The sequence below is a fragment of the Halichoerus grypus genome, chromosome 1 (genome assembly GCF_964656455.1).
Source record: "Halichoerus grypus chromosome 1, mHalGry1.hap1.1, whole genome shotgun sequence".
Classification (NCBI taxonomy): Eukaryota; Metazoa; Chordata; class Mammalia; order Carnivora; family Phocidae; genus Halichoerus; species Halichoerus grypus.
This window is the reverse complement of record NC_135712.1, coordinates 200,396,320-200,411,013: the sequence shown is the minus strand read 5'-3', so window position 1 is coordinate 200,411,013 and position 14,694 is coordinate 200,396,320. Positions and strand designations below refer to the sequence as shown.

The 14,694-nt window shown below is 40.9% G+C and overlaps 1 long non-coding RNA gene across 12 annotated transcripts in view; it reads left to right on the top strand.

The window, feature by feature from the left end:
* The first annotated feature begins 14 nt into the window (after positions 1-14).
* LOC118545459 (uncharacterized) overlaps positions 15-14,694 on the top strand; it is a 59,509-nt gene continuing 44,829 nt past the window's right edge. For 9 of the 12 annotated variants that reach the window (XR_013450221.1, XR_013450227.1, XR_013450225.1 and 6 more), the window contains exons 1-4: positions 15-728; positions 2,748-2,919; positions 5,261-5,336; positions 10,739-10,810. This is a non-coding gene — a long non-coding RNA (uncharacterized LOC118545459). The other 3 variants (XR_013450224.1, XR_013450222.1, XR_013450229.1) reach the window with 3 other exon arrangements.

Below are 14,694 nucleotides of genomic sequence, written 5' to 3'. Positions count from 1 at the left end.
CCCCCACACACTCACACGGGGAGCGACGCGCACCCCGCCAGCCCCTCCGCCTCACAGGCCCGGCCCCTTAAAGGGACACGCACGGGCTGCGCGTCCGCCGCCAGTTGGCGCTCCCGCAGCTGCCGGGCGACCCCAGGCGGGGGCGGGTCGGCCGGCGCGATCCTCCCCGCGGCTTCCCGGAACAATAAGCACCGGACCCCGAGTGGCGGCGCCGCCGCGACCCCTCCCTCGGGCCCACCAAGGCGGCTGGGGGCTGAGGCGTGACCCGGCCTAGTCCCAGGCTGTTGGCTGGCGACGTCGGGGGAACGGCCCGAGCCCGCCGGGACTCTACCCTTCCTGCCCCGCCGCCCGGGAAGACCTGCCCGCCCGGGGCAGAGGAGTCCGCGGCGGCGGCGCCGAGGGCCCCTCCCCCGGGCCTCCGAGGTCTGAGGTACCGCGGTCGCCGCGCCTCCCGAGCCTCTCGCCCTTCTCTTTATTTCTCCTCCTCGCTTTCTCTCCCCCTTGCCTCATCTCACCCCTCAGCAGGTACGGAAACGGAGCCAGGCCCGGGATTCGCCCGGAGGCCGAGCTCCCGGGACGCCCCCTCCTCCTTGCCGCCGCCCTCTGGGTCTTCTGCCCCCACCCCAACTCTGCAAGGCCACAGCGCCCGTCTTCCGCGGGGTTCTTAAGGCCTCGGAGCAGACGTCCTTGTCGAGGGCTGTCGATCACTTTCCTGCGAAAATGACGAGGTGAGAGTAAATAGGACAGCTTGAAAGGGCTACGTTTTTAGTTATTTTTGGAAGGAGAAACAATGCATAAAGCCTTTAGCTAAACGCTCAGGACGTTGAAGAGTTTATGACAATTGATCATTTTGAAATTGGGAGTTCATAGGATCGACCAGCTTTCGGGGGGGGGGTCACTATAATTTTAAATAGGATTTTACCAGCAAACAGTGGCATGGAAGTATGTGTTGTGGACTGACTGTGTGCCTCCCACCCACCCAGTTTATATGTTAAAAATCCTAACCTCTCAGGTTTTAGGAGGTGGGGCCTTAGGGTGATTAAGTCATAAGGGTGGAGCCCTCCTGAATGGGATTAGTGCCCTTATAAAAGAGACCCCCCATTGAGCTCTCTCGCTGTCTGCCTTGTGAGGGAAGATAGCAGGAGAAAAGGGCAGGCTACAGCCCAGAAGAGTTCTCCCACCAGATCTCAGCCATGCCTGCACCCTGCTCTGGGATTTCCAGCCTCCAGAACTGTCAGAACTAAATTTCGGTTGTTTATAGCCACCCAGTCTATATGGTATTCTGTTACAGCAGCCTAAATCAAGACAGTTGTGTCCTAATTACTGAAATGTGATCTAAGTGAACAGACACCCTTTACTGGCTCTTTTTTATATCCTGAAAGTGTGTGTGCATGCGCATATGCATAGGCCGGCAGTGTCTACTAGCTTTTTATCACCATTTTTCACTTGGGGATTATTTTAGCATTTTTTTTTTTTTTCTGTTGCCTTTAGGCATAGGATCCAGGTGTAGGGCCCATCTGATTCCCTAGGTTCTAGTCTCTCATGACCACTTCTTTACAGAATGTTACATAATTTCTCTGTGCTTTTTTTCTCATTGTAAAATGAGAATGTTAATGTGGATAGGTCCTGACACTGTTGCAAGGATTAAAGGAGAGAATATTTGTAAAGCTCTAAACTTCCAGTAAATGTCAACAGTTAATCAGACATTTTATTTTAGTGCAGTGGTTAAGAGCTAACTCTACTCTGCATCCTATACCAGCCCTGCCACTTTCCAGTGTGTGTCACTGGGCCTGGTTACTTTTCATGCAAGATTACTAGAATACTGAATACTATTAAATGCCCTCATCTGTTATTGTACCAGGGGTTTTTGTGCATGTATTTTTTTTTAAAGATTTTATTCATTTATTTGAGAGAGAAAAAGTGAGAGAGAGAACAAGAGGGGGGAGGGTCAGAGGGAGAAGTAGACTCCGTGCTGAGCAGGGAGCCAGATGTGGGGCTTGATCTCGGAACTCCAGGATCATGACCTAAACCGAAGGCAGCCGCTTAACCGACTGAGCCACCCAGGAGCCCCATTGTGCACGTATTTTAAATTCAAAGAGAATGCAGGGGCGCCTGGGTGGCTCATTCGATAAGCGTCTGCCTTCAGCTCGGGTCATGATCCCAGGGTCCTGGGATTGAGCCCCGCATGGGGCTCCCTGCTTGGCGGGAAGCCTGCTTCTCCCTCTCCCACTCCCCCTGCTTGTGTTCCTTCTCTCGCTGTGTCTCTCTCTGTCAAATAAATAAATAAAAAATCTTAAAAAAAAAAACCAAAAACAGTGCATCCTCAGAACATATTCTTGGGCCTGGCCCCTTGATCAAAGCTGTGGAATAATTTTGTCTTTAGCATTATTAGATATTGACTGTCTCCTAGTTTGTTACATAAAGCCTTCTGCAAATGTGTTTGAAGGAAAAATGTCAAAAAGTCTTAAGGCGAAACATAAGAGGTATTCATTCCTAGAGTGCTGAAAACCATAAAAACCTTCATAATTGCTCCTGCCATTACTGCTTCCTGTTAACCCAGACCACCCCATCCCAGGGGACCCTAGGGTAGGCTTTAGTGACCCCGAAACAAAGTCGACTCAGGCATCTCTTGCCTTAGGCGAGCCTTTTGGCCCAAAGTTGGACAATTGATCTCTTAAGCACAGTCTCCAAACTACTGTTTGTAAAAAAATAAAAAAAAAATTTTAAGATTTTTATTTATTTGCTAGAGCAAGCGCACAAGCAGGTGGAGCAGCCGGCAGAGGGAGAAGCAGGCTCCCCGCTGAGCAAGGAGCCGGATGTGGCACTCAATCCCAGGACCCTGGGATCATGACCTGAGCTGAAGGCAGACCCTTAACCAACTGAGCCACCCAGGCATCCCTATTTGTAAAAATTTTTAAGGTAATATATTGGCAAGATAGTTCTTAGAACCGACACACACAAAAGCCATACAATCAAGATAGTGAGGTACTCCAAGGTGTCACCAGGTGGTACCTTTTTTTTTTTTTTTCAATGTACCCAGGCCAAAGCTCTGCTACCTCACATGGGAATGTGGCTAAAGCTCTAGGAGAGACAGAAAGGGTCATTCCCTCTTGAACCCACAGCTAGAGCTGAATGGGGAAGCCACTGCTACTCACTTACTCTTGCTTCTTCCCATCCCACTCTTCCCTAACCAAGTCTTTTCCCCAGATGAGGATTATCAGGGGACTGGTTGTGCTCCTCAAGAGATGCCAATTTGGAAGAGAAAAGCAAACCCTAGGCCTTCAGTCCTAGGACTCCTCAAAGTCCTTTGGTTTGCCAAGAGGGGGCAGGGTTGGCAGTGGCAACAAGGCCAACATTGGGAGTGTGAGCAGGGCAGTATGGGAAATTGTATCTCTACCCACATGCTCCCACGAAAACTCTCACCTTGGCAGAATCAGGTCTATTACTGGCAGCCATAGATTGGAGTTAATAGTCATCTGCTGATATATGAAAGGTTGAATATAGTATCAGGCAGTTTGGGAGTATAAATGAATAACAGACACAAGGCTGGGTTATATTAAGATCAAACGTTTGAAAGTTCAGGCTTGCCAGTACAAGACTCATGTAAATCGCAACAATTTGTGAGATACTAACTCAATTTCCTTGATTATTTAAATATTATCTTGATTATTTAAATATTATCTTGAATCTATTCCCAGCTGTTAATGATCCTTATCATCTATTTGTTCTTTTCTCCCCCAGTGTACTTTTGAATAGAGGAATGGTCTGTATTACATATTCCAAAAATGTATTTTTCTTTGTTTGGTCTCTGGGAACCCAAAATTGCCTATTACTATAATTGTATATCAACCATAAAATCATAAATACATACAGGTCCATCCTAGCATTAGAATAGAAACATGATGGGTTGTAGAGCCCGCTTAAGGTTCTTTCTCTCTCCTCCTCTGCCCTTCCCCACCCTCACACATGTGCGGGCTCTCAAAAAAAAAGGAACATGATGTGGATATTTAGAAGCTGTTATATACAGCTTTTTTTTTTTTTTTTTAAGATTTTATTTATTTATTTGACAGAGAGAGACATAGCGAGAGAGGGAACACAAGCAGGGGGAGTAGGAGAGGGAGAAGCAGGCTTCCCCGCGGTGCAGGGAGCCCGATGTGGGGCTCAATCCCAGGACCCTGGGATCATGACCTGAGCCGAAGGCAGACGCTTAACGACTGAGCCACCCAGGCACCCCTATATACAGCTTTTGATGGTGATTTACTGTTTAGTTTTAGTAGATCAAAAAATTATTCTGTTATAAATGAAATGAACTCGTTTCCATTAATTAAAAATATAATGAGATAGTTTTTAGAACAATGTGTATTACTCTACAAATGAAAAACTTGGATCAAGGGGCGCCTGGGTGGCTCATTTGTTAAGCATCTGCCTTCAGCTCAGGTCATGATCCCAGGGTCCTGGGATCGAGCCCCGCATCAGGCTCCCTGCTTGGCGGGAGGCTTGCTTCTCCCTCTCCCACTCCCCCGTTTGTGTTCCTGCTCTCGCTGTGTCTCTCTCTATCAAATAAATAAATAAAATCTTTAAAAAAGAAAAACTTGGATCAAGTGGTTTAAATATGTGTTTACTTCTCTGTAGGATAGAAATATATACAACCAACATCTTAGCATTTAGGGAACATGAAATGTGATAATGTCTGAGAAAGTACCTAGTACATGTAAACTAATAGCCATGCACTAAAAAATCAGCTACCTTACAAATTTAAGGCTCAACATGCTTGAAAGTTATTTTAGATTTAATCAATGTACAAAAGAATGGTAGCATAATTTAGAATAATGGTTATTTTAACTGTTCTGCACAAATCTATCACACTCATTGTCTCTGAAATTCCTTAGAGAAAAAAAGTATACTTACAATTGATTTTTAATCATGTTCAATCTGCAGATCTCAACACAAGAGGAATCTAGAAAGCAATACGCAACCTATATTGAACCCTATCACATACATTATTTGTATCAAGTTAGCACCTTCCTATATAGTAGTATTGTACTCTGTAGTTGTCTTTTTCTCTTCCGTACTTCTTTGTTAACTGATTTTCATCACATAAGTCTATCTTCCCAACTCTTACAAGTTCATTGAAGGCAGAAGCATTATTGTCTTTAATATTTTATAGTGTTTGGCCTTGTATATGCCAGGTGTTTAATGAATACTTAATTTGCTACTCTTTTGAAAGCCTTACTTTTTTTTTTTACTCTTTTTCTTTTAGAAACTCTAAAGTGTTCACATTGTATTTTCCTGTCCAGACTAGATTATTGAGCAGCTGATAAGCTATTGACATCCAGGTAAGCACTGTCTTCTGTGAAGGCTCCTTCATAAGCTCCTAGGAGCCAACCATTTCATTGGGCTTGGACGTGGTGACTTGAAAGAACCATACACTTAACCCTCAAGTACACAGGAATATTACTAATTCCTTTTCAATGTGTGTTAATTTTGTCTTCTCTACGAGAGTATCAGACACTCAGGGAAGTGATTATAGTGTTTGTTTTGTTGTGTTTTGATCTTGGCACCCTTTCAGAGAATTCATCTCAGGAGCTGCTTATTGCATCTTCCTTCCCAGCCTTGTCTGTCCCAGCAAAGGATAAAACTCAGTTTTACAAATTAGTAAACCAAAGATCCCAGAGGTTAAGGTACTTATCTAGGGTCACATGACTAAGGAAAGGTAGAGCCAGAATTTGAATCTGGCTATCTGATTCAAGACATTTTCAGACAAAAAAAATCTGGAGTTTACCACCAACAGAAAATACTCCCTGATACAAGAAGGAACAATGAGCAAAGAAATTGGTAAATAAGTGGTTAAAACTAAAAAAGTAACAAAGTAATAATACATAATTTGTGTGGTTAATAAAGTAAGGCAAGATAGAACTAATATCCAGGAGAATAAAATCATAATTTGGAAGTGGGAAGGGTAGAGTGATGATTGGAGTTGAAGTTTTCCAAAGTCCTTGTATTGTTTGGAAAGAGGGTAAAAATATGGATTAAGCTTTATTCTTTTAAGTACTCAAGTTAAAGTATCTCAAGTAACTACTAAGAGAGTTCTAATTTCTAAGTTAATAGAGAAAATAGAACAAAATTACAAAAAAAGCATCATATGGAAATAGAAAAAAGAAAGCAATAGTGAAACAAATAGAAATCACAAATAATATGGTAAAAAATAAATGCAAATATTTCAGTAACTACAGTAAATGTAAATTGAATAAAGACTTCAGTTTTAAAAAAAAGAGTGTAAAATAGACAAGGAAACAAAATCCAACCATCTGCTATTTTTGAGACATTCTTAAAACCAAGAACATAGAAAAATGTAAAAGGATGGAAAAACATGTCAGGCTAATATATCAGTAGAAAGCTGGTAACATCAGACTAAGAATAAATGAAGGTTACTAAATAATGATAAGTTCACGAGGACTTCAGAATTCCTTTTTTTTTTTTTTTTTTTAAGATTTTATTTATTTGAGAGAGAGTGAGCGAGAGAGAGAAGGAGCAGGGGGAGGCAGAGGGAAAAGCAGGCTCCATGCTGATCAGGGAGCTGGACATGGGGCTCAATCCCAGGACTCCAGGATCATGACCTGAGCTGAAGGTAGGTGCTTAACCGACTGAGCCACCAAACACCCCAGGACTTAAGAATTCTAAACATGCCTGCATATTACATGTACTTAAGATACAAAAAGCAAAATTCGACAGAACTACAAGAAAAATGAATATCCCAGTATAGTGGAGATTTTAACACACCTCAAAATAATGGATAGATCTTATAGACAAGAATCAGAAGATATGAACAACATAATTTAAAAAATTGAATTAATATATATATAAACTGTTGCACTCAACAGAGCACTCATATCCTAATATGCATGTGTGGAATGTTTATGAAAATTGACCACATACATGTAAGTTCATGTAGTAATTCTCAACAAATTCAGATGATTGATGTTGCATAAGCCGTGTCCTCTGACAAATATGAAATTAAGTTAGAAATCACTAACTAAGGGGGCGGGGCACCTGGGTGGCTCACTCGGTTCAATGTCTGCCTTCAGCTCAGGTATGATCCCAGGATCCTGGGATTGAGCCCCACATCGGGCTCCCTGCTTGGCGGGGAGCCTGCTTCTCCTTCTCCCTCTCCCTCTGCCATTCCCCCAGCTTGTGCTTTTTGGCTCGTTCTCTTTCTCTCTGTCAAATAAAAGAATAAAATATAAAAAAAAAAAAAATTTTTTTTTTAAAGAAATCACTGGGGCACCTGGGTGACTCAGTCGTTAAGCGTCTGCCTTCGGCTCAGGTCATGATCCCAGGGTCCTGGGATCCTCATCAGGCTCCCTGCTCACGAGGCCTGCTTCTCCCTCTCCCACTCCCCCTGCTTGTGTTCCCTCTCTCGCTGTGTCTCTCTCTGTCAAATAAATAAAATCTTTAAAAAACAAAAAACAAACTAGTAAAACTGACTCAGTGAGAAATGGAAAACCTATCTGGTCCTAAAACCATTAAAAAATGAGTCAGTAGTCAATTTTCTCTCAAAAAGAAAGGAAGGGATGGATGAATAGATGGACAGACAGACCCAGACAGGCAAGGATAGGACAAGAAAGGAAAAGATACAAGCTATTCTCATTTTTGAACAAAGATGGAATAATCGTGAACAAAATATTAAAGCAAATCCAACAATTCATTAAAAAGATAAAAATCAGGATCAAGTTGAATTTATTTCAGGAATGAAAGTTAGTGTTCAGTTATGCAAACTTGTTAAAGTAATTCACATATTAACAAATTATGATGGTGTGGTAGGCAGAATAGCTCCCCAGAGATGTCCGCTTCCTAATCCCTGGAACCTGTGACTATGTTTCTTTGTGTGACAATAAGGACTTTGATGTGATCGAGTTCCAGACCTTGGGATGGAGAGGTTATCTTGGATTATCTGGTCCCAATCTAATCACAAATCCTTAAAAATGGAAGAGGAAGGCAAAAGTGTTGGTCAGAGAGATGAAAAGGACAAGGACTCAACCTGCCTGTTGCTGGCTTTGAAAATGGAGGAAAAGGGCCATGAGCCAAGAAATGTGGCAGCCTCTGCAAGATGACAATGACCCTCGCTCATTTTACAGGCAGCAAGAAAGCAGGGACTGTGGTCCTATAACCTCTAGGAACTGAATTCTGCCAATAACCCAAATGAGCAGGAACTAGATTTTCTCCCAGGACCTCCAGAATGGATGTAGCCTGCCAACACTGTTTTTAGTTCAGTTAGACCCATACTGGACTTCTGGTGTGCAGAACTGTAAAAAAAAATAAATGTGTGCTGTCTTAAGCTTCTAAGGTTGTAATACTTTGTTACAGCCGCAATTGAAAGCTAATAAAGATGGTACATCCAAATACTTTTAGATGCAGGCAAAAATATTTGTTAAAATTCAGTAAACATTCTTAATTTAATTTAATTTTATTTAAAAGATTTTATATATTTATTTGAGAGAGAGAAAGAGCACAAGCAGGGGGAGTGCGGCAGGCAGAGGGAGAAGCAGGCTTCTCAGGCCCACTGAGCAAGGACCCTTGATGCGGGACTTGATCTCAGGACCCTGGGATCATGACCTGAGCCAAAGGCAGATGGTTAACCAACAGAGCCACCAAGGTGCCCCCATTCTTAATTTTAAAAAAATAAAAGAAAGAGGAACCAAAAAACCTTTAACAAATCAGGAATAGAAGAAAACTTCCTTAACCTGATAAAGACCTAGAGCAAACATTATACGTAATTGTGAAATAAAGCATTTCTCTTGAAATTAAAAGTAAAACAAAATGTTTGCTGTCATCATTTCTATTCAACATTGTATTTGAGTCCTAGCCAGCAAAATAAAACAATAAAAGAAATAAAACATGTAAGGGGCTCCTGGGTGCCTCAGTTGGTTAAACCTCCAACTCTTGGTTTGCTCAGGTCACGACCTCAGGGTCATGAGATCAGTCCCCCATAGGGCTCTGCACTCAGTGCAGAGTCAGAGTCTGCTGGAGATGATCTCCCTCTCCCTCTGCTCCTCCTTCTCCCTCTCTCTCTCTCAAATAAATAATAAAATCTTTTTTTAAAAAGAAATAAAACATGTAAGGAATGAAAAGGACAGTTGTTATTTACAGGTGGTATGATTGTCTACTTAGAAAACGCAAAATAATTTACAGAATAATACTTAGAACTAATGACAATTCTTCAAGTTTTTCAGATAAAAAAATCAACTGCATTTCCATAATCCAGCAAATAGAAAGCACAAGCAAATAAAACATACCATTTACAAAAACAACATCAACACCAGACTGTTAGAGCTGGGTTATCTTATTGGTTATCCATCTGGAGAGAAAGTAAAAATGGATCCTTATTTCATATTTAACCCAAAAGTCAATTCCAGATGGATTGAAGACTTCAATATAAAAGGCAAAACATGAAAAGATTTAGAATAAAATATAGAATAATACAGTATCTTTGGGACATGCCCATGTGATAGAAAAAATGTTCTTAAAATTCAAAGTACAAACCAAAGAAGTCAAAATTCAGCTCCCTTGAAACTTTGTCCTCAAAAGACAGAATGTGAAAGGAAAAATCATAAACTAGAAGGAAAGGTCTGCAACACGTATAACAACAACAAAAGTATCTCGAGCTATACCCCAGTACAGTAGGTACTAACCACGTGTGGCTCTTGAGTACTTAAAATGTAGGTAGGCCAAAGTAAGATGTGCTGTAAGTATGAAATAGATTCCAGATTTCAAAGAGTTAGTACAAAAAAAATTTTTGTATGAACATCTTGAAATGATAATATTTTGGTAAGTAGATTTTTATTAAGTAAAAAAACTATTAAAATTAATTTTGCCCAGGGATGCCTGGATAGCTTAGTCAGTTAAGTGGCAGACTATTGATTTCAGTTCTGGTGATGATCTTCAGGGTCCTGGGATAGAGCCCCACGTCAGGCTCCCCACTCAGCGGGGAGACTGCTTCAGCATTCTCTCTCTCCCTCGGCCCCTTCCCCACTTTCTAAAATAAATAAATCTTTAAAAAATAAAATTAATTTTTCCTGTTTCTTATCACTTTTTTAACTGTGGCTACTAGAACATTTTAAATTACCTCTGTGACTTGCATTTTATTTCTTTTGGACACCACTGATCTAGAATATACAAAGAATTCATGCAAATCAGAAAAAGGCAACCCAATTTTTTAAATTGGCAAATACCACAAAAGAGGAAAAATTAATAGCTAAGAAACATTTGAAAAGATGGTTCAGGAAAATCAGGCATAATGCAGTGTTAGTGGGAATGTTAATTGGTGTAATGGCTTTGGAAAACAATTTAGCATTACCTTATAAAGTTGAATATGGGCATACCCCACAACCAACAATTGCATGTATCTCAGATATGCAAACTACAGAAACTTGCATGTGTACACCAAAGGCCATGTTCAGAAATGTCCGTTGCAGTATTGGCAAATGTCCATACAACACCGTGCATTTATATAATGAATGATTAAACAGCATTGAACATGAATGAACTTTTCAGCTCCACCTATCAAAATAGTTAAATCTCAGGAATATAATGACCAGGAAAAAAAAGGACATAAAAGAATATATAATTTTGTTTTCATTTATATGAAGTTTTACAAGTCAAAATTAAAGAACAGATTATGCAGGGAATTAAGCATGATAGGAAAAGTAAAAAAAATTCAGGATTTTTTTTTTTTCTAAAGGGGGAAAAGGAATCATGGGAGCACCAAGGAGGCTTCAGAGAATCACTAAATCTCTCTTTCTTAAACTAGGTGGTAAGTCCACAGATACTTGTTTTACTGTTATTTTGTCTACCCTCTGCTTGATTAATAAATGTATCTATTTACTATTTAATAAAAACTTGTATGTATCCTTTGACCAGCAAATTCTATTTCTGAAATTCTAGTTTATAGAAATAAAAGTACTAGTACAAAGAATAAATGTACAAAGATATTAATGGTATCTTTACTTGTGTTGGGGGAAATAAAGAGAATGCTCATAAATAAGGGAATGGAGGAATACATTTTACAATATCTATACCAAGGAATATTATACTGTCATTTAAAAGAATGAATTTTCACTATACTAGATATTCTGGAGGAGTTTCCATGAGGTTTTGGGGTTTGTTGAATGGGAAAAGCAAGACACCTAAACTTATATATACATGCATATATTTGTTTGATTTTATGAGTATGGGGAAAGATACGAGTGGATATATGCTGTTTAGTTGAGTTATCTTGATTTGAGAGTGGGGAGAAATGAAGGAAGGAGGAAGTGACAGAAAAAAAGAAAAAGGGGGGGGTGCCTGGGTGGCTCAGTCGGTTAAGGATCTATCTAACATTGGCTCAGGTCATGATCTCAGCGTCCTGGGATTGAGCCCCATGTCAGGATCAGCACTCACTGGGGAGTCTGCTTCTCACCCTTTACCTCTCCCTCTGCCCCCCCCAACTCATGCATGCTCTCTCAAATAAATAAAATCGTTAAAAAAAAAAAAGAAAGAAAAGAAAAGAAAAAGGGAAAATTACCACCATACCCCAGTAAATATATTGTGGTCCTGTGTATATATATAAACTACAGATGTTTGTTATCTAGAGATCCATTAAGAAATTGGGAGGAAAAAAACAGTTGAATCTGTATTTACTGATAGGGGGATGTCAACTGAAAAAAGTAAGTTCCAGAGTAATATGTGTTTGGAGTCTATTTCAGTAAAGCCAAAAGCCATATATATGCATATTTATGTAAGTGCTTGTATATCTGAACTGTGAGAGATGCAGATTACACACCAGTCTTAATATTGCTGATGGTTTGAATGCAGGGAGTGAGAGAAAAAAAGCAATCAAAGATAAATCCTAAATTTTTTACCTCAGCAACTGGGTGATTGGTGGAGACTAATGGAGACTGGGGGACAAATAGGTCAGGGGATGTGGGATTAATAATTCTGCTTTGAGGGGCATCTGTGTGGCTCAGTTGGTTAAGCATCCAACTCTTGATTCCAGCTCAGGTCATGATCTCAGGATTGTGAGATGGAGCCCCACAATGGTGTCTGTGCTCAGCAGGGAGTCTGCTCGAGATTCTTTCTCCCTCTCCCTCTTCTTCGCCCCTCCCCCCCCCCCACTCACACACCCTTTCTCTCCCTCTCTCTCAAAATAAGTAACTCTTTTTAAAAAGTGATTCTGGGGGCGCCTGGGTGGCTCAGTCGTTAAGCGTCTGCCTTCGGCTCAGGTCATGATCCCAGGGTCCTGGGATCAACCCCCACATCAGGCTCCCTGCTCCACGAGAAACCTGCTTCTCCCTCTCCCTCTCCCCCTGCTTGTGTTCTCTCTCTCACTATGTCTCTCTCTGTCAAATAAATAAATTTTAAAAATCTTAAAAAAAAAAAGTGATTCTGGTTTGAACATATTAAGTTAGAGAATGCTGCTAAACATTCAAATGGAGATATGAAGTGACCAGTTCAAAATACCAGACAGGAATTTAGAGGAATGCTGTAGATATAGAGACATAGGTTTTGGAGTCACCAGGATACAAGTCTGCATGAGATCTCCTAGGGAGAAAATACAGCTAGAGAAAAGGGCAGATAAAAGGACAGGGCCCAGGATTAAGCATTTGGGAACATTAATATTTACAGGTCATAAAGAATGATAAGCGAGCAAAGGGACAAAGGTGAAGTTGAAAACAAACAGGAGAGTGTGATCTCGTGGAAGCCATGAGAAGAAAGCTTTTAAATGAATGGACAGAAATTCAGAAGCAGTATGCTTCCCACTCTCAACTACTTTTTGGATTTATCTTTATATCAGTTATCAATTGCTGCATAACAAAATAGTGATTTAAAACAAAAATAGTGGGGGCGCCTGGGTGGCTCAGTCAGTTAAGGGGCTGCCTTTGGCTCAGGTCATGATCCCAGGGTCCTGTGTTTGAGCCCTGCATCAGGCTCCTTGCTCAGTGGGGAGTCTGCTTCTGCCTCTCCCTCTGCCCTTCCCCCACCCCTGCTCATGCTCACTGTCTCCTCAAATAAATAATATCTTAAAAAAAATAAAAACAAAACAAAAATAGTCATTGATTGTGCTCACAAATTTTCAATCTGATCAGGACTCAGGCAGGGAGGGTTCGTCTCTGTTTCACATGCGATCAGCTGGGACAGCTCTACTGAGAGCTAGCAGATCAGTTTCCAAGGTGGCTCACACATGTTGCTGGCAAGTTGGTACAGACTGTTGGCTGGCAGCTCAGCCAGGGCTGAGGACTAAGGTCCTTAGTTCTTCCTGTTAGACCTCTTCATGTGGCCTTAGCTTTTTCATTAGCATAGTGGCTGTTTCTAACAGTGAGCCTCCTAAGAAGAGCCAAGTGAAAACTGCCTTGCCTTTTATGACCTAGCCTTAGAAGTCACATAGCATTTACTTCCACTGTACTCTATTAGTTGAAGCAATCACAAGGCCCACCCAAGTTCAAGGGGAAGGAACATAACTCCACCTCTTAATGGGGGAGTGGCAAGGTTTTGGAAGAGCACTTTGGATGGGAAATACTGTTGTTACCATTTGGGCAAAATATCTACCCAAACCAGGTCAGACATGATAGCTAAAAAGCAAAGCCTAGAGATATCTGCACAGATGGGTACCAAATTTATTGAGAGAGTATGTTAGAAAGAAATACTGCAACCAACTGTCTAAGAATCACATTTAATGCAGTACCTCAAAGAGTTCTGTGCAATATATATTTCATAATCAAAGAGGGAAAGCCTGAGTATAAGAGGAGGCATAGATAAAGCAGATACTTGTTTAATGTTTAGTGACAATGACCACAACATTATTAATATTAACAATTATTATTTAAATTTAGTATGTCCATATAAAAGAATCTTTTTTGAAAAATCATGCTTAGTATTACCAGTTCTTGGTTATTTCATTTAAAAAAATTTTTAACGAAATAAAAAGTAGACAATGGATGATATTCTTGGAAAAATGAAAATTCCCAAACTTGAATCAAGAAAAATCAGAAAGCGAGAATAACCACAGAAGAAATAAAGGGCTGGGGCAGTTGGGTGGCTCAGTCGGTTTAGCATCCGACTCTTGATTTCGGCTCAGGTCATGATCTCAGGGTTGTGAGATCAAGCCCCACACTGGGCTCCACACTCAGCTAGGAGTCTGCTTGAGATTCTCTCTCTCCCTCTCCCTCTCCCTCTGCCCCTCCCCCTGCTCTCTCACACACACACAACACACACACACTCTTTCTCTCTCTCTCTCAAATATATAAATAAATCTTTAAAAAAAAAAAAGGATAATCAAATATCTGTACCTAAAAGAGATGCAGACTGCTTCATTAAAGAAGAAAAAATTATATGATTATCTCAATAAATGAAAAAATATTAATGAAGTTTAACATTCATTACTGATAAGTACTCTCAGTCAACTAGAAGCAGAAGAAAATTTAATATGAAAATGTTTACTGAAAAAGTATAAAAACATCATAGTTAATGTAGAACATTGAGAACTTTCCCATTAAAACTAGAAACATAGAGCACCTGGGTGGCTCAGTTGGTTGAGTGACTGCCTTCGGCTCGGGTCATGATCACGGAGTCCCGGGATCGAGTCCCGCGTCGGGCTCCCGGCTCGGCGGGGGGTCTGCTTCTCCCTCTGACCTTCTCCCCTCTCATGCTCTCTCTCACTGT